The 25821-nt window shown below is 43.9% G+C and overlaps 1 protein-coding gene and 1 pseudogene across 4 annotated transcripts in view; one reads left to right on the forward strand and one right to left on the reverse strand.

Moving 5' to 3' along the window:
* LOC308168494 (polyadenylate-binding protein 1-like) overlaps nt 1-4691 on the reverse strand; it is an 8916-nt pseudogene extending 4225 nt beyond the window's left edge. Inside the window, exons 1-3 of the transcript in view lie at nt 3921-4691; nt 3371-3840; nt 2961-3021 (exon numbers count right to left, since the gene is read on the reverse strand). The product of the transcript in view is annotated as a polyadenylate-binding protein 1-like (transcript). The remainder of the gene's footprint in view (nt 1-2960; nt 3022-3370; nt 3841-3920) is intronic.
* gria4a (glutamate receptor, ionotropic, AMPA 4a) overlaps nt 1-25821 on the forward strand; it is a gene marked incomplete at both ends in the record, with an annotated part of 103831 nt that overhangs the window by 10197 nt on the left and 67813 nt on the right. The gene's annotated exons all lie outside the window — the stretch shown is intronic.

Genomic DNA, 25821 nt, shown 5'->3' on the forward strand with positions numbered 1-25821 from the left:
AGTTCCTCTCTCTTCCATGCTTGATAGTTGGTCCAACCTTCCCATTGAGGTAAATGACAGTAAACAGTCTTTTGTAATGTATACCATTGGGAAAACTCACTATTGTTGTCAAATTCAATTGGGTTTAATCTGTCTTGAATTTTCCTGCAAGAAACTAGTTCCTCTATTCCCATCCACCGAAGATATGCAGCCATTTTGTAAATAAAACTGAAATAGACCTATTTATAAACATAAACTTCCTCCAGGCGTGGTTTAAATATAACCGTTAATCCATCTTTAAACTAGCTTTAAAATTACTGGTGCAACAGACTTGAATTTAATCTAGGTTTAAATGGAAATTAAACTGAGATGATCAGAAGTTTAGATTTAACCAGGATTCATTTTAAACTACATTTAAGATAGGTTTAAAGTTTGGTGCAACAGGATCAGTAAGTAAACCTTTATTTAATCCAAAAGTTAAACTATGTTGGTGCAACCCAGCCTTGGAGTAATAGAGCTCTTTCAAATACGTATAGATGGCACGGTATAGTATTATAGCTTACGCCTTGGTTAAAGAAAAGCCAACTTCTCTAGTCTTTTACCAGCTAAATATTGTGTTGTTTCTGTATCTGTTGCTGACATTGATGAGTGCCTAGGTACATGTTTGCGTGCTTCTCTTCTTGGTAACCCAGTGAGCATGCTGGATTGGCAGAGACCTCTGGTTTCCCATGTTCTTCCTCCCATGTTGTTCTAGACTTGTGTTCTGTGGGCAGATTAGCGACACCAGCTACTACTATTGAAACGAATCAGGTGATGTCAGACTTCAATGTGCCTATTGTTATATACAGTCATTGATTCATACCTTGACAGAAAATAACACGACACTACACAATTCCCAAGTCCCATTATCTCCCTAACACCTGCCAGCTAATTGCCGAAGAGTTCTAATGAACTACATTTCTCTTGAGGCTGCGTCGCTCCGGTGCTGAGTCTCCACACGCACTACACACTTGTTCATCATGACCCTCTCTCCAACATGCTAAATCATTGCCAAAATACTAAATAGTGATCAGCTGCATACATCTAGCGGGACAGGACTGAAGGCCCAGCACACAGACTTCTCTCTTTCTCTATTTTTTTCTGGATATAGGCCTACGGATAACAGTGTCAAACGACAGGTATAAAACGACTTGAAGGTTTGATCACAAAATGAATTTGTAATATTGATAATAATAACATTGTTATTTTAAACCTGAATTACATTATTTCACGTTATAAAAAGGTTGAGTGATGACGTCTCCTGTGTCACTCAACGCTCCGCTTGAAAAGGGTGGTTTCGCTTCGGTTACAGACGACGCATCCATCACTTTGCTTCGCTTTTGGTGAGAACGCTGCTCGAGGCAGTCCATAGGAAAACAACAGAGCACGCGTGTTGATCTGTATTAGAGTGGGACAACGGGCAATTCTCAATTTTTCGGACCAATCAACTACCCACGTCTGTTGCTTCGATTGCGTATGTTACTTCGTTTACATGAAGGGCTGTGAGAACGCAAATCAAATAAATAATTTATGCAACAATGTTGCGAACTCATCCACTTGCTCCGGGTCTCGATTCGGACTTTCATGTGAGAACATGACCTTAGATAGTTATGTATTTTCTTCCGCAGCAACACAATCGTTTTCAGGTTTGCAATGAGATGAGAGAAAGAGATCTGAAGGTCGATGTCTTTTGGTGAGGGTGCTCATCTCAGCTCTCATCTCCCAGAGAAACTATACAGACTTGCAATGAAATGTGATCTTGGAGGTCACAGTTCCTGTTCCCCCTACCACTTTTCCCTAGCACCTGGTGTTTGGTCTCTGAACCAAATCATTTGACTCTGTGTACCCGTACATTGATGTAATAAAAGCATTTCTGATTCTAATTCTGATTTTGATTCTGATTCTGATTCTCTATCTATGGTGTTTTTAATTGATAGGTTGCTATATGTGAAATGTGATGGGCACATAGTGGAGAGAGAAAGACAGCGATGCTGAGCTGGGAGGTGCATTGCTGGTCAAGGAGGCCTTGTCTTGGCCTGGTCTATCTGGTCCAACCAGGGCTTTAACTTGTATCATCGAGGTCCAGCTTACCCTTTTCTAGACATAGCTGAGTCAATCAATTTAATTTTGTAATGAAATAATTTATTAATATTGCAATATCTTTTCAATGCTTAAATATGCTTTATCAGTGAAGTCGGTTTAAAAAGTCTGGATCTTAGCCGCTTGGAACTCAAGATGGGATGTGGCCAGATTTCTGTGCAGCCTCCTCAGCCCACTGGGCCTCCAGCACAGTGACATGTAGCATGTTGTGGATGGATGAGATGGGACGTTCACCTGGAGGGAGGGAGAGTAAATATCAGTAACAGTAACTGTAACAGCTAATGGGGATCCATAGAAATAAACACACAGACTCACGTATTATCTGCTTCTGGTCCTCATGGGCAGCGACAGCCAGAATGGAGGCAGGGAGAGGCTCCTGGTCCTGGACATGGACAGCAGGCTGCTGGGCCTGTGGAATGGCAGCCATGAAGAATCCAGGTGGGGGAGCAACCTGGTAGAGGTTGATGTCTGGGTTGGGAACGGTGCAGACGCTGGCCATCCTCTGCATGTGCTGGTTGGTGCTGTCAGCCTTGCGCTCCTCCTTGCTCTGGGCCAGGGTCACGTTCTGTACAGCCTCCTCAGCCCACTGGGCCTCCAGCACAGCGACATCTAGCATGTTGTGGATGGGTGAGATGGGACTCTCACCTGGAGGGAGGGAGAGTAAATATCAGTAACTGTAACAGCTAATGAGGATCCATAGAAACAAACAAATAGACTCAGGACGCTTTCTCAAGGCCTGGGTAGCTGAGAGGGAAGATAATCATAATCAAATATATTTATGGCAAATCTTTGGATAGTGGTCTTGTCTCTATGTGCAGGGTGGCTTCATTAAATATACTGACCTTTGTGCGGAGAGGTGAGAGCCAGCTGGTTGGTCCAACATGGGGCAGCACAGTTCTGGGCCTGTGGAATGGCAGCCATGAAGAATCCAGGTGGGGGAGCAACCTGGTAGAGGTTGATGTCTGGGTTGGGAACGGTGCAGACGCTGGCCATCCTTTGCATGTGCTGGTTGGTGCTGTGAGCCTGGCCCTCCTTGTTGCGCTGGGCCAGGGCCACGTTCTGTACAGCCTCCTCAGCCCACTGGGCCTCCAGCACAGCGACATCTAGCATGTTGTGGATGGATGAGATGGGACTCTCACCTGGAGGGAGGGAGAGTAAATATCAGTAACAGTAACTAACAGCTAATGGGGATCCATAGAAACAAACAAATAGACTCACATATCATCTGCTTCTGGTCCTCATGGGCAGCGACAGCCAGAATGGAGGCAGGGAGAGGCTCTTGGTCCTGGACATGGACAGCAGGCTGCTGGGCCTGTGGAATGGCAGCCATGAAGAATCCAGGTGGGGGAGCAACCTGGTAGAGGTTGATGTCTGGGATGGGAACGATGCAGACGCTGGCCATCCTCTGCATGTGCTGGTTGGTTGTGTGAGGCTTGCGCTCCTCCTTGCTCTGGGCCAGGGCCACATACAGGGGCTTGGTGGCCACAATGCGGCCGTTCATCTCAGTCACAGCCTTGGTGGCCGCCTCAGGGGAGGAGAAGCACACAAAGCCAAATCCCTTGCTGCGTCCACCCTCCATCATCACCTTTGCACTGGTGATCGTTCCAAAGTGGGAGAACTCTTTGTGCAGACGCTCATCATCCAAGCGGTCATGCAAGTTCTTCACATACAGGTTGACACCCTGGTAGAGAGAAACCCTGTTTAGTGAGATGTTTTTCATCCCTCAAATACATCAACAATGTTTACCATGACTATCCCCTTATTTTACTTATACAGTATATGTATATTTCTTTCATAAACACACACCTTCAGGGCACGGCCCACGTAGATCCATCTCCCATTTATCTCCTGGCCATTCATCTCATCAATGGCTCTCTTGGCATCCTCATGCCTTTCGAAGTTGACAAATCCAAAACCCATGGATTTACCAGCGCCATCAGTCATGACACGGACGCTCAGGGCTGGTCCAAATCTTTCAAACCTCTCCTTAAGGCGTTGGTCATCCATATCCTCTCCAAAGTTTTTGATGTAAATATTAGTGAACTCTCGAGCCCTGGATCCAAGTTCAGCCTCTCGTTCATCGCAAGATTTGAAGTGTCCAATAAACACTTTTCTGCCACTCAATAACATGCCATTGAGTCTCTTAATAGCTCTCTCAGCGGCCTCCTGGGTATTATACTGCACAAAGCCAAAGCCTTTAGAGCCATTCTCATCAGATGCTACCTTGCAGGAAAGGATGTCCCCAAACACAGAGAACATGTCGTAGAGGTGCTTGCTGTCAAAAGTCTCCACTAAATTCTTGATGAAGATGTTGCCGACCCCACTTTTCCTCAGAGAAGGGTCACGCTGAGACCACATGATGCGCATAGGTCTTCCATTGACGTCATCAAAGTTCATGGTGTCCAGGGCACGCTCTGCGTCAGCTTGCTGGTGAAAGTTGACCCAAGAGATCGGCGTGTTATCAAATCCCTGCACACTCTTATAGAGATGATTGGACCAGAAGGGCTGAATTTCTCATGCAGCATTCCCTCAGTGGAGTCCCTGTGGAGATCTCCTACATACAAGGAGGCCATGGATTGAATAGACGCACTAGGATTCATGTCTGCTGACTGTAAGATTGGAAAAAGTTTGGAAAAGTTTGTGAAACAAATAACTGTCTATCTATCTATCTAGCTCTTCACAGAGGACTTGCAGGTAAATGAACAGCATGTGTACTGCAGATGGATTCTAGAACCCCAGCTGCATGTTCTACATTGTTAAGAATTCTAACTTCAGTCATTGTTACATCACAGACCATAGCCAGGGTCCATTTAGAGGCCCTTAAGCATGTCTTTCCCAGAGAGAGAGAGTTGACCACACATAGCTGCAACATTTGCAGGAAAAGCACTATGCAAATAAAAAGTTATTATTATTATTATTATTATTATTATTATTATTATATTAATCACAAGTCATTTCACAGCAATCGGACTGGTTGAATTATGGCTCAAAACCACCAAGGTCATGTCCTCTGTGTGTCTCAATGGGAGCTACAGTCCTGGTCCATCCATGTTGGCAGAGCCTTCTGAAAAAATTCTGAAAAAAAGAAGTTGAAACATTTGAAACCATGTAACTATTTATTGAACTAATAGATATGTCTTTGTTCATTCTCTAAACAACTGTTCAACTTAAGTTGAATTCAGCACTTTGTCAAATGTTTAAATAACTTTAACTTTCCTACACATAACTGTGTAGACAGAGAGCTTCAGATGTAAGACTGACAAACAGTCAGATATTGCTTCCAGCTGTTTTACTTTTTCTTTTCAGTAAACCTCATTATGGTTTATGGATACCCAAGTATATCAAAGTTAGCGTTGTTTTGGGGCCCAAAATACCATAACTGTCCCATCTCACTGCTGTGTAATACTGATATAACTACATCTCACTGCTGTGTAATACTGCTATAACTACATCTCACTGCTGTATAATACTGCTATAACTACATCTCACTGCTGTGTAATACTGCTATAACTACATCTCACTGCTGTATAATACTGATATAACTACATCTCACTGCTGTGTAATACTGATATAACTACATCTCACTGCTGTGTACTACTGATATAACTACATCTCACTGCTGTGTAATACTGATATAACTACATCTCACTGCTGTATAATACTGCTATAACTACAGTAAACTGTGTAATACTGATATAACTACATCTCACTGCTGTGTACTACTGATATAACTACATCTCACTGCTGTGTAATACTGATATAACTACAGTAAACTGTGTAATACTGATATAACTACAGTAAACTGTGTAATAGTGATATAACTACAGTAAACTGTGTAATACTGATATAACTACAGTAAACTGTGTAATAGTGATAGAACTACAGTAAACGGATGCTTGGTAAAGTCTGTCAGTGCTGCTCCACAAGGGATGTGTTAATAGTCTCCATGATGGAGGCTGAAGCTCCATACTGACAAAGGCTGACAGTTTACATGGTGACAGTGGCTGTAGCTGGTCTGCATGGGGAAGGTGAATGCTGGTCGCCATAGTGATGGAGACTATAGTTGGTGTCCATAGTGATGGAGACTATATGAGAGATGAGAGATGAGATAACGTTTATTGCCATTTATGCATACACATTAAGCATACACATATAGGAATTTGATTTGGCGTTACAGTAAGAGCATTTCTAAATGCAATGCAAACAAAACAAGACAGGACAGACAGCAGTGCAGACAGAACACAGCAAACTGTAAAACCATAGCTGCCATGTGCGGCGCTGTAGTCCACAGAATACTGTAGAGAAGGGAGGGGGGGGGTGGTGGCGGGGTGGCATGGGCGGGGGGAGGGAGGATCGGGGGGAGGGAGGAGTGGGGGGGGTAGGTATGGGTGGGGGGAGGGAGGATGTTCTGGGTCAGTCCGACCCGTCTTCGTAGAGCAGCAATCAGTGTCGCCATGGACAACGGCCTTGAGCACTGCCCCAGAAGGCGGCACAAAGTTCACCAGAGGGGGGGGGGGTGGGTTGGCACGCTGCATGGAGGCTTCAGGGCATGGGGGAGCTTTTGAGCCATAATCAGGTGAATGGGTTCACTGCGAGGAAAAACAGCATTCCATAGAAAATTTGGGGTCTCCTGTCATCCGCCAATTCGGGGAGCAGCAAGATTGCCCACCTTGCGATCCAGATCCAGAACCTTACGGTTCAGATCCGTAAGCGCAGCGCCATGCATTCCAGCCACCCTCCCCAGTTCTTTGATCAAGAGGGGCAGTTCGCGCAGATCGCAAATCACTGCTCCCATCTTTTTAATTTGCCGATAGATCATGGCAGCACTCAAACCTAGTCCAATGTGTCCAACTATCATAAATCCGAAAATGAAAAAATCTTCCACGTCCTCAATCGACATGACTGCCAAACAAACGAGACGCCAGTTGTCCCAGGCATCTCTGATGTAACCTGCGGCAAAAGTTCCGTCTGGGCAGGCAGGTTCCCCCGAACCAGCTTTCCTCGTGGAAAATAGGTTATCAATTGCATTCAGGGACCAGCTTAACAAATCCATTTTGCTTCTGAAGAGTCAGTGCAGTGTAGAGCAAACAAAAAAAGCAGGGGAGAGGGAGAGCGAAAGGGAATGCGACCGCCCACGACAGAGGAGTCTGAACGAGAGTTGGTGTCCATAGTGATTGAGACTATAGTTGGTGTCGATAGTGACTCAGAGGTCTCTGATGATGTTGCCCTTGAGGTCCTTGGCTGAAGACCTGCAGACGCAGCACAAGAGTACACACAGAACCGGGAACGCGCATACAGCACTGAACAACATTCGTAGAATATAAACTTGTGACTGACAGTCACACACATACACACACACACACACACACACACACTGAAAGATTATCAGCTCATCAATACGAAGTAGGCCTACATGAGAGTACATGCACAAAACGGGCTAACGTTACTCATTAACTGTTTACACAACAGCGTCCGTCAAATCACAGTGTGACAGTCAGATGGAGCATTAGGTAAACAACCAACAGCAAGGTAATGCATATTATCAGCTGAGAAAAACAACGTTTACCTTTGATGACATCGACATGAGCCCTGTTTACCCGTACCTCCGCCGTTCTGTTCGTGATGATTTTAGATTATTTTTGCACCGCACATAATTATTGCCCTGTAATAAGAGCATGCGACCACAGCTCCCTTGTGTCTCGTATTGTCCAAATGTTCCCTGAATTTTAGCTGCATGTTTTTCCAGCATGTAAATCCGTTGTCTATAAAAATTCGACTCCAATTATTTTCCCCTGCCAATATTGTGTCGTTGTTAAATCCAAATTTCCCGCTAAATTCAGACCAATTACAAAACTGTTTTGCAAGCGCGTCGCCTCGCGCATGTTGAGAGCGATTCAGTCTCGATTACGTGAACTGAGTGGAACTTTAACAGGCGATGTCACGTGCGGTTGACTGTTGCATGTAACGTCCATTTCGGACACCAGGGGGCGAGAGAGGAACCGAAACAAGGAACCGAAATCTCCGTTGCAATTCGGTTTGGTAGGTACCGAATGTAAAGTAACCGGTACCATACCGGTACCGGTTTTCGGTACCCAACCCTACATAGAATCCTTGGAAAATTCTAACAGTCCACCCAATGACAACGTATAATGATAAAGATATCAAAACATTAAAAAAAACATTAAGAACAGCAAGAATAAAAAGTAATTGCAAGCTTTAGTCTTGATGATGTAGTGCCACCATCTCTCCATTCTTGACTGGTGCTCCAAAATCGTTGATTCCTCCAGATTTCTCCAAAGTCATGTGTCACACCAAAGGCATATCTTGAATCTGTGTAGATGTTTGCGGTTTTCCCTTGTGCTGGATTTTATGCTTCAGTAAGGGCCCTTAGTTTCGCTTGCTGTGCTGAGGTCCCAAGGGACCACTTCACAGTCAGTGGTGACAGCCCATCAAGCCTTCCGTCTTCCAGCATGGAGGACCCAGCAGTAAATAGTATAGCAGATGTTGTGTCTTATAAGGTCTGTTGTCTGAATTTGTCAAATTATCCATGACATTTTTGCCTATGATGTTCAGAGAGGTGTTCATTTTGGTCAGGATGTCACATCCTAGAATGGGATGCTTCCCTGTCCACAATTTGGCTGTGAGAGTTGTTGGTCCAACTCCCATCTCCACTGGCTTGGTTTCGTGGAGCTCCAGTTTCCCCCCTGCTACTCCATGCACTCTCCGTGTTTTTCCGGTGTAGTTGATTGCTTTAAGGCTGCTGCTCAGAATAGTTATTTCAGCTCCAGTGTCTACCAGAAAGTAAATAAATCTTCCCCAGGCATCCAGTGAAGCATATCCCATCAGGTCTCGTGTGAACAGCAGCCTGTAGAGGGCACAGGCGAGGGGCATCACAGCTGCCATCTTAGCTCTCTGTCACTCCAGGGACAATTTGAATCATTGGTTGAAGCATGGAGTTTGAGTTCCAGTTGAGAACTGGTAACAAATTGGAATCAGAATCGTACGCCTTATCTCCACTTTTTGTCTCAACGCTTCAATCTCTCGAGGGTTGAGCCCATAGGAGTAGTCGATGGGATGCCATTGACAAATGCTCCTCAGACGTTGCACCTGCTCCCAGGATTTGAGAACTACTATTCGTGCATGTGATACCTCTTGTCGACATTCTTAGGGTCAGGGACCTGGTGTGAGTAGAATCATTTTGTATCCTCTCTGTCTTTGCTGGCTTTTTTTCTTTGGTTTCATAGCTTTAACTCGTGAGGTTATCTCTCTCTGGTCTTTGTTGCAAGAACATCATCATCAGAGGAAGAGAATGAATCTGAGCTGCTGGTTTCATAGCCTGGAACTGCAGCTGCCATTTGTGTCATGGCTTGGTGAAAAGGTCCGCATGTCGGGAATCGTGAAACCTCAAGCCAAACAAGTCTTTGACAAACACTTTTTTTTTGCATATGACGAAAATTTTAAGCGATAAAGAACCACCGCAATATCGTAACCAACAGTTTTACATTCACTAAATACCTACACTTTGTTAGCAAACTTGGGTGGGGGGTAGTATTCGTATTTGTTTGGGGGTGTATCCGCTTCCCTTTCACTCAACCCACACCCGATAAATAGCCGTGTGTGTCTGTGTCTGTTTGTTGACAAGACGGACGCTGCCATCGATGACTTTATCCACAGAGAAGGATTTGTTGATTAACATACTATTCAGGGGACTGTGGTCTGTCGATACACCTTCTGCTTTGTTTTTGGGTAAGTGAGTTACATGCTGTTTACTAAGCTGTGTGTATGTTTACTAGGCTACCGACAGTGAGTTACCAGAGCTGCCAAGTCTCACGCAATCGCCGTGAGACTCACGCATTTCAACCAGTTCACACGCTGTCACGCCGCATCTCTATTTCTCACCACGAGAAATAACAATTGTTTTACGGGACTTTTATTTTTGAAATTCCTTGAAAGAAAGCTACCGGACATGAGTTTCGTGGCATCTTTCTGCACGCGCGTTAACTTGAGTCTGCAATCGAAGCGGCAGGCGAGCGCTGATGGAAGAACCTGTGTTCACGCGAGCTGCAAGAACGTAGCAAGCAGGGTTGCCAGATTGGGCTACTTTTGGTCACACTGGACGGGTGGATTCGGCAGCTTTTAGACCGGTTGGGCTGGACATTGTCAATTTCATCTGGCAACCGTGGTAGCAAAATATGTGCATACATTACAACATCGTATCTGGTAGCCTACTGAACTGGGTTGCACCAATATGGCGTAAGTCATTACTAAATGCAGGCATTTAGTAGTTACTAAACCCCTAGTTGTTACTAGCTAGTTTCAAACTAGTTGTTTACTAATTTCGGTTGCACCACGCCAATCTTTTGCCAATCTTAGCTAGTAAATACTCAGTTTTGGTAACTGTTTTTTGTTTCTCTACTGTAACATAACCAGGTACATTAATAATAATTATTATTATTAATAATTACAATTTACAATACAAATACAACAATTGGGGGTCCCTCTAATTTTTGGGGGACAAAATCAACCACCAAGCCCTCATTCTGACCCAGGAAAAACCCTGGTATGTACTGTATAACATGATAGCCATCTATGAGCAATGCACTGTATAAGATGATGACCAAGGGTCTTTCTGCTGCTGACCAAGGGGCTGAGTCCTGTTGATGGGGCCAATTTTTCTTTTAGAGTCTGTAGGCTACTGTATTTGTTTATTAAGATTTCATAAATATGATATATTGTCTGAATTGTTTTCTTGTTTGATAAAATGTTAATTATTTTCATTTCTTGTGCTGGTTTATTATGAACAGCATGTAAAATTGCAGGAAACTAGCACAAATAATTGGGTGGGAGAGACGGGCCGCCGCTGCCAAAACGTGCACAGTTTTGGGTCGCTCCACCGCCAAAAAATCTCACTCCAAACTTTTGGTGAAACTTGGCAGCCCTGGAGTTACTCACCATAGCCAAACGTGTTCGTTTGTTAACTATGGAGTGAGTTACACACCATAGCCAAACGTGTTACTTTGTTAACTATGTAGTGAGTTACATGCGTTATTTACTAAGCTCCGTGAGTGTTTACTAGGCTAGCCACACAGGTGTTAGCTTGTTAGCTAGCTAGCTAGCTTTGTTAGAAGCTTGTTTGTTTGTTTGGTTTTTGTTAGCTGACTTGGTGTGGTTTTGTTTGTTGTGTACGAATGTACACACATTATTGTGTGTATGTGTGTTCACTACGCTAGCCAAACAAGTGGTAGCTTGTTAGCTAGCTAGCTAGCTTTGTTAGAGAATTGTCTTACAGAATGACAAGGTGAGAGGTTCTGAGAGATGAGACCTTGATGTTGTCATTGTATTAGCAATTCTATTTCATGAACATAGTAGTATTTCGTGAAAATGGTGTGTTGGTAACAGTGGGCAATCATTTTAAATGTAGTCTTCTATTTTTATTGCAGCTTTGATGCCCAGATGGGATGGGAAGGAACTTGAAAGTCCCACTAGTAGGAATCCTTAATACAGAATTCGGACAGTAGTCTTTGTGTGCTTATCAGACGATTGTTATAATCTTAAGTAATGTACATACAGTATAACAAGCTTTCATATGCTGTTCTGGCAAACAGTTTTCAGTCAGCAAGTACCCAACAAGACCTGTGACATATTACACCTTTTGGGGCCCGCAGCCATACGTATATAGATTGGGGCTAGTGTCCAGTGACCAAACAAGTATAGCTTCTGGGTGACGCAAGACCTAATGGTCAGCAAAGCCAGAACACACATACGATTGGACCTGCTTCCATAGCATAGAGACAGGTAGGATGAAACTGATGTCAATATTGGAAGTTACGATCCACAGATGTTAGTCTATTTTCTCTGTCTTAACTTGTACATAAGGGAGACAACTCCAGCAATACTTTTCTTGGTTAATCCTGACCCTGCCAGCATGCTGCTTAACATCTGTACAGAATGGAAACCAGATCTGCATGTAATTATACCGATTCAACCTTTTCTGAGTATTTGACTTGCTCCAATATCAGAAATCATCTTATCATCTTCTTACTATTACTGGTTTCAGATTTAGGATAGATTCAATAATGATATACAGAATATAGGCCTATACCAGGTAAATAGTGACTCATAAACGATAATTAACAGATATATGGTTAACGTGGCCTGGGGTGGTCCAGTGGTCTAGCACCATGGTCTACAGTGCACACACATGCCCATGTCGGCATGGGTTTGAATCCGGCCCCCATGCCCTGCTGACATACCCTCTCTCCTTACTTTCCTGTCTGTCTTCACTGTATCTGTCTAATAAAATGTACAAATATGAGTGAAAAAAAGTTAAAAAAAACATGGTTAACATGTTTTAATCACTACTTTATAGTGACAACTTCACTATTCCAAGTGAAGGTTAAAGGTCAGTCACACTTCATTCATTCATGCGTGCATGCAGGACTCACCAAGGCTTTTCCAGCAGAAAGGGAGTCTGGGAGTCTGGCAGGGGGCCAGCTCATCCGTCTCCCCACAGTAGTTTCTGGCCCAACTTGTGCACAGTTAGGTCAATCACTCCTGGCCTGGTCTGGTTCTGGTTCTGATGAGGTTATCTCTGGGCAATTCAGGTCACGGCAACACAATAGTTTTCAGGTTTGCAATGGGTTGAAATAAAAAGATTTGAAAGTCAACGTCTTTTGGACAGGGTACTTTATTCGATGTTACGAATAAAGATGTTTCAGGCTCGCAGGTTATCTCTCTCTCTCTCTGAGTGACATGTCCCAGAGAAACTATATAGACTTGCAATGGAATTTGGCCTTGGGAGCTACAGGTCCTAGTCCCCCTACTCCTTTTCCCTAGCACCTGGTGTTATATGTGTCTCTGTGTTGATAGGTTGCTACTTTGCACATGGTGAGGGGCAAATGGATTGGATTGCACTTCTAAAAAGCACGCCTTTATCCAAAGCGCTTTACAATGGCCTCTCATTCACCCATTCACACACACATTCACACACCAATGGCTTCAAGCTACCATGCAAGGCGCCAGCCTGCTCACTGGGAGCAATTTGGGGTTCAGTGTCTTGCCCAAGGACACTTCGAGCCCCGGCTGGCCACATGTCGAACCGCCAATCTGCCAACCTTGCGATCATTAGACGGCAGCTCTACCTCCTGCGCCACAGCCGCCCCTGTGGGGGGGGGGCACATGACCAAGAGGACTTGGAGCATTCTAACACATCCAAGAGGTTCCCAGTTCAAACCCTGCAGTTATCAACAGGGTGGATCTCTCCATGAGTGGAAGTTCAACGGGAGGTTAATGTGACACAGGAGTCACGCTCTTCTGACCAGGCAGCTCTGTGACGTCTAAGCCCGGATGTAGCCGTTGGACCAGGAGTACGTCCTCTTGGTATAGCGGTTGACGTCTGCGGTATCCATGCATGAAGATCCCTGATTCACTCCAGTCCCTGATCCAACTCCAGTTTTGACTCATCTGTCCAAAGGACATTCTCCCAGAAGCATTGTGGCTTGTCAATATGCATTTTATTGCAAATTCCAGTCTGGCTTTTTAATGTTTTTTCTATGATTCTTCCATGGAGCCCACTGTCACTCAAAAAGCGACGGATGGTGCGATCAGACACTGATGTACCTTGACCGTGGAGTTCAGCTTGTACCTCTTTGGAAGTTGTCCTTGGCTATTTTTCGACCATTCGCACTATCCTTCTGTTCAATCTGGGGGCGATTTTCCTCTCGCAGCCGCATCCAGGGAGGTTGGCTACAGTGCCATGGACCTTACACTTCTTAATAATATTGTAGTGTAGTCACAGGAACACCAAGCTGTCTTATAGCCTTTACCTTTAACATGCTTGTCTATAATTTTGATCTCCTCAGACAACTCTCTCCTTTGCTTTCTCTGGTGTTCAGTGTGGTGCACACGCTGATACCAAATAGCAGAGTGATTACTTTTCTCCAAGTAGGCTGAATGACTGATTATAAGATTGAAGACAGGTGTGATACCTGAAGAAAACAGTTAGTTTGAAATATCACTATAATCCAACTATTTATAATATTTTCTAAGGGGTACCAACAAATCTGTCCAGACTATTTTCGAATATAATTTATCATAATAATAATAATAAATAACAATTTCACAGTTTGCATGCAGGTATACATGAGAAAATTGCTTTTAATTTCATAACTTTTCAGGAGGAATGAAGCATTGTTTCAATGAGCTGTAAGGGTACCAACACATTTGTCCACGTCTATGTATGTATATTTATATACATCTCTGGATATAGTTAATTCTGTTCACTACAGCCCAGGTTTGTGGGGTGTTTTGCTAACCAACATATCTTACTCAGATGGCAATGTTTGTTAACACTGAAAGGGGTCTATACAAGCTTCTTTTATTGTGGTAGAATCACTTTACCAGCGTATTGAGACGTGTAGGTTTGTTTATTTGAATTAATGTGTTAGTTTGAGTGTGAGTATTTATTGGAGTGGGTGTTTTGGAAAGTGCTGCTAGAATGTACAGCTACAGATTAATGACCTGATCGAGTTATTTAATATCTGCAGTTACACACACACACACACACACACACACACACACACACACACACACACACACACACACACACACACACATACACATCTACCCCCCCCCACCCCACACACACACACACACACACACACACACACACTCCATTCTACTTCACAGAGATTCATAATGTATGATGTGAGTGTGGGTAATAGAAAATAGTGCACGCTATGATGTGTACAGTGTGTGTGTGTGTGTGTGTGTGTGTGTGTGTGTGTGTGAGTGTGTGTTTGAGAAGGAGGCCAATAGTCAGCTCTCATCATGTAAGGCAGTGGGTGAAAGAGGAAAGGATAGATTTAGGTCAGCAATGTGTTCGGTGTCAAGTCTGGGAGAGGAGAGAGAAAAGAAGAGGTGTGTGAGAGGGGTGTGAGAGGGCAAACAATTTAGAGAGAGCGAGAGTGGAATAGTGGTTGTGTTTCTGTACATGTGCACAATGCTTGTGCATACACCAGATACACCACCAGATGAGAAAATATCACACAACCCCAATCCACGCCCGAAGTTGACCCTTCCATAGTATCATATCATACTTCTCACAAACCCACGCATAGGCATCACCAAACTAGTGAATTGTTGACTGTGGTTAAATTCATGTGTGGTTCCATTGAGTTCTCAGGAGGGTTAGAGAGTGACCATTTGAGGTGCAGTCTCAGGGGAGAGAGGTTGTGGTAGGTTGTCGTTATAGGAGAGGTGGTCGTGGGTGGGTTGTGAGAATGGTGGTAGTATGTGGTGTATTATGGTGTATTCAAGATACAGCGTGCTGTTTGCGTGGGAGTGATGCGAGGGGAGGGGTGGGTTGATTAATTGGGGGGGGGGCACAGGTGGCCTGGGGTGGTCCAGTGGTCTAGCACCGCGGTCTACAGTGCACACATATGCCCATGTCGGCATGGGTTTGAATCCGGCCCATGCCCTGCTGACATGCCCTCTCTCTCTCCCCCTTCTTCTCCTTACTTTCCTGTCTGTCTTCACTATCTGTCCAATAAAATGAAAAATAACTTTAAAAAATAAATAAATGGGGGGCACAAGGTGATGGCACGGTGTCTGTGGTATGGCAAAGTTTAGGGAAAGGCTGGGGAGGAGGGAGAGGAGGGGGGTCCGGGGAGATGTGTGTCTGGCTGGGTCAGACTCATCTGTCCCGTTTATCTGTAGTTAAACTCAATCACTGTAGACTCAGTCATTTGGAAGGAAGGACCCACACACACAGACACACACACGCACACGCACACGCACACGCACACGCACACGCACACGCACACGCACACACACACACCCACACACACACACACACACACATGCACACACACATGCACACACACACCCACACCCACACACACACCCACACCCACACACACACACACACACAGATACACACACACACACATGCACACACACACCCACACCCACACACACACCCACACACACAGACACACACACACACACACACACACACACACACACACACACACACACACAGACGGGGAGCTGTTTCTGTTCTTCCTATCTCTGTGGTCCCTATGGTATTCACTCACACAAACTACTTTCTCTCTATCTCTCTATCTCTCTATCTCTCTATCTCTCTGTCTGTCTCCAAAGTCACTATCCTTCTAAGACAAAAAGGGAGGACTCCCACCGCCTCTGGCATGTTTTTGTCGCTGACAGAATCGAAGGTAGCGGCTATATCACAGGTGTTCTTGTTGCTAGGCTACCAGATACAGTGTGTTAGATGGCAAGCTCGCTAGTAGCGATTAGAGACTAGGCACTTCTACTGTAATAATAATAATACTAATAATAACTTTTATTTGTATAGCACTTTTCCTGCAAACGTTGCAGCTATACTATTATTAGTAACGTTGTACTGTATACTGTTAACAGAGTAGCTATCTAGCAAGGGCAAAATACATTCAGTATGTCTTTTATGTTTATAGTATGTTTTGTCACGCAAGAATAGTGTCTATTTATTTCATAAATTGTAGTGGAAGATTACACTGCTCTCCACCTAGGTCTACAGTCAGGAATTTGAGTTGTAAGTTGTATGGCATAATTAGTGGGCTTGCTTCAGCAAGTCCAACTATCTCTTTGACATACTTATTATTAGTGGGCTTGCTTCAGCAAGTCCAGCCATTGTTCTCTGACATAGTTCTACACTATTTCTGGCCCTAAAAATCTCTCTAGTTGCTATGGCACTATGTTTTTGGTCATTGTCCTGCTCTACGATGAAGCACCGTCCAATGAGTTTAATAATAATAATAATAACTTTGATTTCTATAGCGCCTTTCAAAAACCCAAGGACGCTTTACAATTCTAAAGGGGAATGGTCAGACAGACAAACAGAAAACAAACAAAGCAAAACAGAAACAGTGACTAGGGGCCAAAGGCCTTGGTGAACAGATGGGTTTTATGGGCTGATATGAAGGAGTCCAGGGTGGGGGCGTTGTGGATCCCTATGGGGAGGGAGTTCCAGAGGGTAGGTGCGGCCACGCTGAAGGCTCTGTCCCCAAAGGTCCGTAGGTTGGTGCGGGGGGTGGACAGCAGGCCCATGTCTGTCCCAGTTTGGAGGAATGTGCTTGTACAAGATGTTTCTGTCCACTTCAGAGTCCACCGCGCTGCTGACGTCAGCAGTTACATCATCAATGAAGACAAGTGAGCCAGTTCCAGTGGAAGCCATAGACCCACTCCACCATGTGTCACAGATGCTGTGGATATTGGGCACTTCCTTATTTTCTCCACACTTAACTCTTGTCACCACTCTGGCACATGCTAATATGTGTCTCATCTGTCTGCAATAGGCCTACCTTTTTCCAGAGCTCTTTGCAGGCTCTTTTAGGTACTTTCTAGCGAACCGTAACCTGGCCAACCTGTTATTGTGGTTAACTAGTGGTTTGCACCTTGCAGTGTAGCTTCTGTACTTGTGCTGGTGAAGTGTTCTGTGGGTGGTCGTCTCTGAGACAGGATTACAGGTTGGATAGGTAGATCAGTAGATGCTTGTGTACATGTTGGTTTCACCAGTCAGAAATGAGTTTTGATGCATAGACTGGCGGCACCACTAGTGCAACCTGCCTTGTCTTACCTGCATTAATGCCAGCATATCTTGTACTATGCCTACTATTACATTTTTATCTTGATTTATAATAATAATAATAATAATAATAATAATAATAATAATACATTAGACTTATATAGCGCTTTTCTAGACACTCAAAGACGCTTTACAAACTGAAAAGATCGAGTAGTAATAATAAAAAGACACAAAAAGGTTAAGGTAGTGCTGGGGACACATGGGAAGGGGAGCAGGAGAGGGTTAACTGGTGAAGGCGAGCTTGAAGAGGTGGGTTTTGAGGGCCTGTTTAAATGTTGGGAGGGTGTTGGCCTGTCTGATGTGGTTGGGGAGGGCGTTCCAGAGGGACGGGGCTGCGGCTGAAAAGGCCCTATCACCCCAGGTCCAGAGGAGCTTGGTCCTGGTGGTCTTGAGGGTGGTTTGGTTATGCTTGATTTATTATGCCCTATGTCTTGTGCTGCAATGCAATGTCAGGATCCAAAGCCTAAGAATTTGACTCTGTTACACCTGTGTAATGTGACGTAACAAATAAAGTTGAAACATGGTTTGTTAGGTGTGTTCCATCACATCACTCAGTGAGTTGGACTGGTGATCAGAAGGTCATAAGTTCAAATGAGTTCAAATCCCACCTGGGAATCCCACATCATGAGTTCGAATCCCACCTGGGAACACCACCACTAGTGTGCGGCACTTGAGTAAGGCACTTTGCACTAAGTTACTCCAGGGAGACTGTCCCTGTATTCTCTAATTATAAGTCGCTTTGGATAAAAGCATCTGCTAAATGGTTTAAATGTAGTATTGATTCTAGGCTTTGTATTTGCCTTTGGAGTCTGCTATTGGTGTCTGTCAACATGAGGACAACATCGATGTCAATGAAAGTCTAGAAATTGAAAATGTCCCTGGGCGCTTAGGTGGCGTAACGGGTTAAGCGTCGACCATGTAACCGCAGGGTTCCCGGTTAAAAATGTCATGATTGACCACTCATTTGAAGCGTCGGAGCCAATAGAATCGAGCAGAGGCGGAAAAAAATACTTTCGAGGACCAATCATATGGAAACAAGGGCTTGTGACTCGCACTCTATTTACCGGGCGACGAAAAAAACTATATGGACGTTTAGAATGGAATCTAATGAATCGTTTGCGACATCGATGAACATTATTGATAAAGGTACCGTAAGCTCTTTATATCTGTTATATTAAACATAGATCCGACTTTCCCCCAAATATGGGGGAGTGGATAAGATGTGGTTAAAACAAAAAAGAGTGTTTTATCTGATCGGTACTCAGTGTTGGCCGATACATGAAGCTCAGTACTCTGAACTGGTATCGGCAATGAACAATATTGGTGCATCCATAATATGAACCTCACACACCCACCTCATCTCTCACTACCCCACACAGAGAGAGGATGGGATATATGAGGAGGAAGAATTTAAAAAGGAGGAAGATGAAGAGAAGTGTCTTTATTGAGCTTGCATCAAGGATCAGAGCTTGAACATCCCCTATCGAGAGAGTAGAAAGTGAGAGCAATAGCGAGAGAGGAGAGAGAGATTCAGGTAGTGTGAGAATTCCACTTCCCCCTCCCCCTCTCTCCCTCTCTCTCTCCCTGTCTGTGTGTGATGAATGGCTGTGGTGTTGGCTGTGTGCATGCGTCGTGAGTGTGTGTGTGTGTGTGTGTGTGTGTGTGTGTGTGTGTGTATGTGTGTGTGTGTATGTGTGTGTGTGTATGTGTGTGTGTGTTCATTTGTGTGTGTGTGTGTGTGTGTGTGTGTGTGTGTGTGTGTGTGCGTGCGTGTGCGTGTGTGTGTTTGTGGGTGGATATGACGAGTGTGTGTGATTAATTGCTCCAGCATGGGCTGGGTGTGCTGGGCAGACCCATAGGGGTTTAGCTGCAGTTAGTAGTGTTTAAAGATGACTGCAGAACAACGGATCACTGTCAGACATCCACACGCACACGCACGCACACACACACACACACACACACACACACACTCACACACAAACATGCACTGTCACAGGATAGTATGGTGAAGTGGTCAGAAGGAAGCACTAGGCGCAGTGGTGTAGTCTACGTGATACGCAGGACTACGCCGTATACCCACTAGGAAAGGCCAAGGCTTTCCGTATACCCACTTTAAAATGTGTGAGGATAAGTAACGGCGTTTTGTGACAGAACTTTCACTTTCATTCATAAAATTCACCCCGTCTGTGTTACGAAGCACTTGAATTTTGGACCATTGGGACTGACTATAGCGTCATATACCATCAACGGGGGGAGATGCGACATGAAAATGCTGCACTATGATGCACAGATCAGCCTTATAACATGTCATGTTATATATATATATATATATATAACGTTAGACAGGGAGCGCAGATTTATTTTTTATGGCGTTCCGAAATGAACGATATGAGGCTGGGAGGGGAAAATCACAGTATACCCACTAGAAAAAAAACTAGACTACACCACTGGCTAGGAGTGACATACAATAATGGAACAGTGAAGTATTTTTTCTTCATTTGGCTCTATACTCGATATGTGACACAGTCTGATCATTTGGTCCACATGTCAGCAACCAATCAAAACGTTGAGACTTTTCTTTTGAAACACGGAACTACGTTTCAACGTTGTCGAGAATCACAACACAAACTCGCTAGTCAAGCCAAAATAGTGCGAAATGGATTGGGTGAGTAATCCCCACTGTTACTGTTATAAGGAGCTATTGTCCTCGTCAGGTGGCCGAGGTGAAATTGATGACTCATAGAAGAGGAGATTGAATCGTTCTCATCATTTTATGCAGATCTGGGTTTCATTGTGTACAGATGTTGGTTACAGTATGCTCTGGTAGTTGTTATGTCTCTGATGTCCTTGGTTCCGTCAGGAAATAAAATCGACAAGCATTGTCAGAATATATTCCAGGTATTTCTGTCGAATTGTATTTTCACATCTTGTGTTCCCTCTTTGGTTGTTTGAACGTTGCGATAGTCTTTCATGCGTATCTCTCAGTTTACTGAATCAATCAAATGCTATGTTCACTGAAGCAGCACAGATCTGCATGACAATTTAAATATGAGACAAATATGCATCTATTTGTTGACTTTATATGTTGTTTTACAAAAACCGTGTGTGTATGTGTCACACTGTCTTCTCGGGTTGCTCACAGAAGCAGTTCTATTAATAGTTCTGGGGTCAGAGTGTCTTGACGCTCTCACTCTGGTGCAATGCTTCAATGAGTATAATAAACATTTTGCAAGCCCGGTGTACTAGTTTAATTCCCACGATGTTAAATGCACACATTGTGTTAGTAAACAATTATGTTCGATTGAGTCCTCTCTTAGAGTCTCTTAATGTTACTTTGGACAAATCTTTTAATTTCTTTTCAATTTAGTTGATCTCAAAGTGCTATACATTCAACACGTATTTAAGGTCATAATTCCCTAACGTTGCTTTGTTTCTCAAAGCTAATACACAATAGATATCTGCCTTGTTTCTCTTACAAAGTTCAGAATCTAAAAATAAATCAATAAATCACCATAATTCTTCACGATACACAATCATTCTCTCAGTGTTTTGACATATACAGTTTTGACCATACTGCGCCTTTTATCCAAACTATCTTTTACTTCAGTACCTTTCCAATATCAATATCTCTCTTTTTAATTTGTTTTTATTGAGGTTCCTTCTAGAACAGCCAAGAACAGGTCAAGCAAATAATCACATTGTATTATAATGCCTTACCTGTTTCGCCAAGTCTAGTAGATCCTGTTCGTTAAACGCCACTTGTTATATGGAGATATTGTCCTCGTCAGGTGGCCCGAGGTGAAGTCGATGACTCAGAGAGGAGATTGAATCGTTATCATAATTTTATGCAGATCTGGGTTCCATCCTGTACAGATGTTGGTTACAGCATGCTCTGGTAGCTGGTCCGTGCGTGACCCAAGCTTGGCTGTGGCACATGAGAGGCCGAGCAATGTATCGCTAGGTTTGTCTCTTATTTATACTAGTTCACAGAGAGACAATAGATTTACAGACTGTCTGTCGTAACTTATAATATTGACATCAGTTCCATACAAGGCTCTATCCTATGTCCATGTGTGTTCTGCTGACCATTAATCTTGACCACTAGTCACTAGGCTTCACAAGAGACAGTAAATGACTTAGATTATGTTGTTGATATGTCTATTCAAGTGGATTATTGTGTCCAAGAGAGACGCGAAGAGCGCCGGCCTGTAACGTCCTCACCACCTGAGTCCTGTACAGCTGACATCATTGCCTCTGTGCCTTTCCATCCTTTCCGAGTCCAGCTCGGTCTGCAGCCAAGGAGCCCATGCGGTTGGGGAGAAACGGACTCTTCCAGCCTGAATGGGATCATCCAATGAGAAGACTAACGTTGCTCTTCTTGTCCTGAGCTGTCGGGAAGGCCGAACTCCCCCAGAAGGGGGGAGACCTGTGGCGAGTCCGAGAATCATTACAGTAGCTATCGTCTCTCCCTAAATCTGCTGGTTCTGGTGTCGACTCTCCTGGGAGGAGCAACTCCATTCTCTCTAGGTAATCGTCGACTCCAGAGCGGCTGGGAACTTATATTGGCTGGATATTGGATATTGGCTTGGCCAAACAACTCAAGATTCCCCTGGCTAGTCTTGATGCTCTTGGCACTATAATTGCTCTTGAAGGTAGACCTCCGAATTCCAGATGGGTTTGCCGCCGCATCATGCCCCTCTGTCTATGTGTGGGCAGCCAGCACCAAGAGACCATCCAGTTTCAAGTTTATTGTTACGTCACATTACACAAATGTAAGAGAGTACAATTCTTAGGCTTTGGTTCTTGACATTGCATTGCAGCACAAGACAATAAGGCAATAATAGTTCAAGCATAATACAAGACAAACAAGTGACAGTAGTACAATACATAAGTGACAAAAAAATAATAGGCATAATACAAGATAAAGGTGACAATAGTACAGGTAAGACAGGATACACTAGTGGTGCCACTAGTGATAATAGAGAGTTCAGTAGTAAAGTGGCTGTGAGCTGAAGGCTACTGTAGTCCGTATATATGGGGGGTGCTTGGGGAAGATAGTCAATGGTCTACAGTAGGCTTGTGCATGAGTCTGATCGCCTGGGGGAAGTAGCTGTTTATTAGCCTCTGAGTTTTGGCCCTGAGGCTCCGGAAGAGGCCTCGCCTCTTGGACAGCAACGGTTCGAACAGGGTTAGGGTTAGATTGATGATTTCATTCAGTTTACAAGCCTGGTTTTTGTTACTCGTTGTTCAGGCCTGAACCTTTGTTCCATAGATGTACCTATCGAGGGGGGTGGGGAGAAGAGGAAAACACGTGTGCAGAGAGGAGAGCTGTAATTAAAATGGAATAAAGGACAGAGAGAGGAGGATGGTGTTTTTTTCACAGAAACAGCCTTTTTCTTTCAATGCCTTTTTTCCCTTCGACCCCAGCATTCGGCAGTGCAGAGTGGCTAAAATGCCTCAAAAATAGGAGCTTGATGGTGTGTGTGTGTGTGTGTGTGTGTGTGTGTGAGTGTGGGCATACACACACAGAATGGTTGCATTTCAAGACTACTCTGACACACACACACACACACACACACACACATAAACCCAGCTGTGGGTGAATTTCTACGGAATCATTTACACTCTTTTCTCTACTCTTCCTTTCTTTCTTTCTTTTATTTTATTTTTTTCTGGGCAGAAAAGCCAATCACAGAAACACAGGTAGAGGCTCTGGAAGATGTCCCCTCTTCACTCACCACTCCTCATGTTTCTGGACTTCTCTCTTCCTCTCGTTCTCTCTTATCTGCTCTCTCACTTGTTCATGACGAGGATGGCTCCCTCTCTCTTCTACTCTTCCTCTCTCTTCCACTCTTCCTCTCTCTTCTACTCTGCTTGAGTCTGCTATATAAGAGGGAGAGTCAGACAGGGAGAAAGAGATGAATGAATGGACTCATTCACTGTTTACTCACTAACACAGGAAACTCTCATCTACAGGGTTAGAGACTCCATAAACACACATGCGTGCACTTATCCGCATGTGCATGCACACACACACCGTATCAAATGACTGATAATACTAATCATAAACCAATCATAATCGTGTTTATAAACCCCATCTCTCAAACAAGGACCTGTAATCATCCTAAGATCTATCTTGTTATTAAATGACAAAATCTAAAAATCTATGCCATGACTGCCAGAGTGTATTGACCGCTTAGCAAGGCGGTCATTTAAAACACTACAGTAATGAGAGCTGATATGATGGTGTCAAACACTGGTGCTGCAGCATAGATCTACACTATAAGTGACAGTTTAGTGAGTGAGAGTTTTATGTATGTATGTATGTATGTATGTATGTATGTATGTATGTATGTATGTATGTATGTATGTATGTATGTATGCACGTATGCATGTATGTACACTGATGAGCCAAAACGTTATGACCACCTGTGTAATATGCTAATATGCTGTTGGCCCCCGCCGAGGCACGGTCTCTACCAGACCCCTGAAGGTGTCTTGTGGTGTCCTAATATATCCCACCCCCTTAACAGGTGCCATTGTACCAAGCTAATCAATGTTAATGGGACTTCACCTGTCAGTGGTCATAATCATGTTGGCTCATCAGTGTATGTATGTATTTCAGGTAGAAATGCAACCTAATGCATGCAATGTAATGAAATAAGGAATGGTATCAAACACACCATTTCATTCCATGCATTACAATGAGCCCGTCCTCCAATTTCTACCTCCACTAGCCTCCCCATGTATATATGTACAGTATATACTGTATGTTTGTAGGATGGATGGTTGGATAGATGGACAGATGGATGGATGGATGGTTGGTTATAATTCCATACATGTTGCTTAACTATCCTGTTAAGTTCAGAATAGATTTCAAGATCCTTCTGCTTGTTTATAAAGCTCTCACTGGCATAGCACCAGAATATCTGAAAGACCTTTTGCTAGCATATCAGCCCAATAGAGCTCTCAGGTCTTCTGACGCTGGTTTTCTCTGTGTACCACATGTACAAAAGAAGAGATTTGGTGAGGCTGCATTCTCATTTTATGCACCCAAATTGGAGTGGAATGCACTGCCAGTTTACATTAGGGATGCAACCTCAGCACATACAGTATGTTCAAGTCAAGACTATTTTAATATTGCCTTTAAATGACTAAATAATTAAATTAAGATTATTATTATTAAGAGCTGCAACGTTTGCAGGAAAAGCGCTATACAAATAAAGTTATTATTATTATTATTATTATTATTATGAGGGCTGATGTCATGGCTATCAAATAATCTTACTGCAGAATATCCCTATACCTTGTGTGTATGTTTTACTGGGAGGGATGCATAGATGGATTGATGGGGCTGATGTTGTCTGCAGCTATGGTACAGCACCATTCAGAGTGGTGTATTACTCACTAGCAGGTCTGAAGGAACCAAGAAGTTCCTTTGGACTCATATCCTCCTGCAGTGTTCCTGTCCATGGAGAGAGAGGCAGGTAGATACCAACAAGTGCAGGTCTCAGCTGCCGGGGTTCTCACCCACACCAAGCCCTGACAGCACATCACCCCCTACATCACCCCCACCCTCATTCACCTCCACTGGCTTCCGGTCAAGTGCTGCATCATGTACAAAATCCTCCTTCTCACCTACAAATCCCTCCATGCCTGCGCCCCCCAGTACCTAACTGACCGTCTCTACCAACATACCCCTTCCCGGTCCTTATTATTATTATTATTATTATTATTATTATTATTATTATCATTATTATTATTATTGTTATTATTATTATTATTATTATGATGATGGTTCAGTCTCAGTAGGCCCATTCCCCCTGGTTTTAGTGTGGTGATGATGCACCATACCATTCCTCCTCTCCTTTTGTTCATATTTTATGAATGGATCTTAGCAGGCGTTTTATTATGAGGTCTCTCTCTGGCACCCTAGCCTCAGGAAACGCAGCCTGGCAGAGAGAGGTGGGGGGGAGAGATGTAGGGAGGGGTGGGGGGGGGAGAGATGTAGGGAGGGAGCTTGAGAGGGAGAGGGGGTAGAAAGAGAAGGAAAGACAGAG

Source organism: Nansenia antarctica (assembly GCF_963989245.1).
Source record: "Nansenia antarctica genome assembly, chromosome: 12".
In the NCBI taxonomy this organism is placed as follows: domain Eukaryota; kingdom Metazoa; phylum Chordata; class Actinopteri; order Argentiniformes; family Microstomatidae; genus Nansenia; species Nansenia antarctica.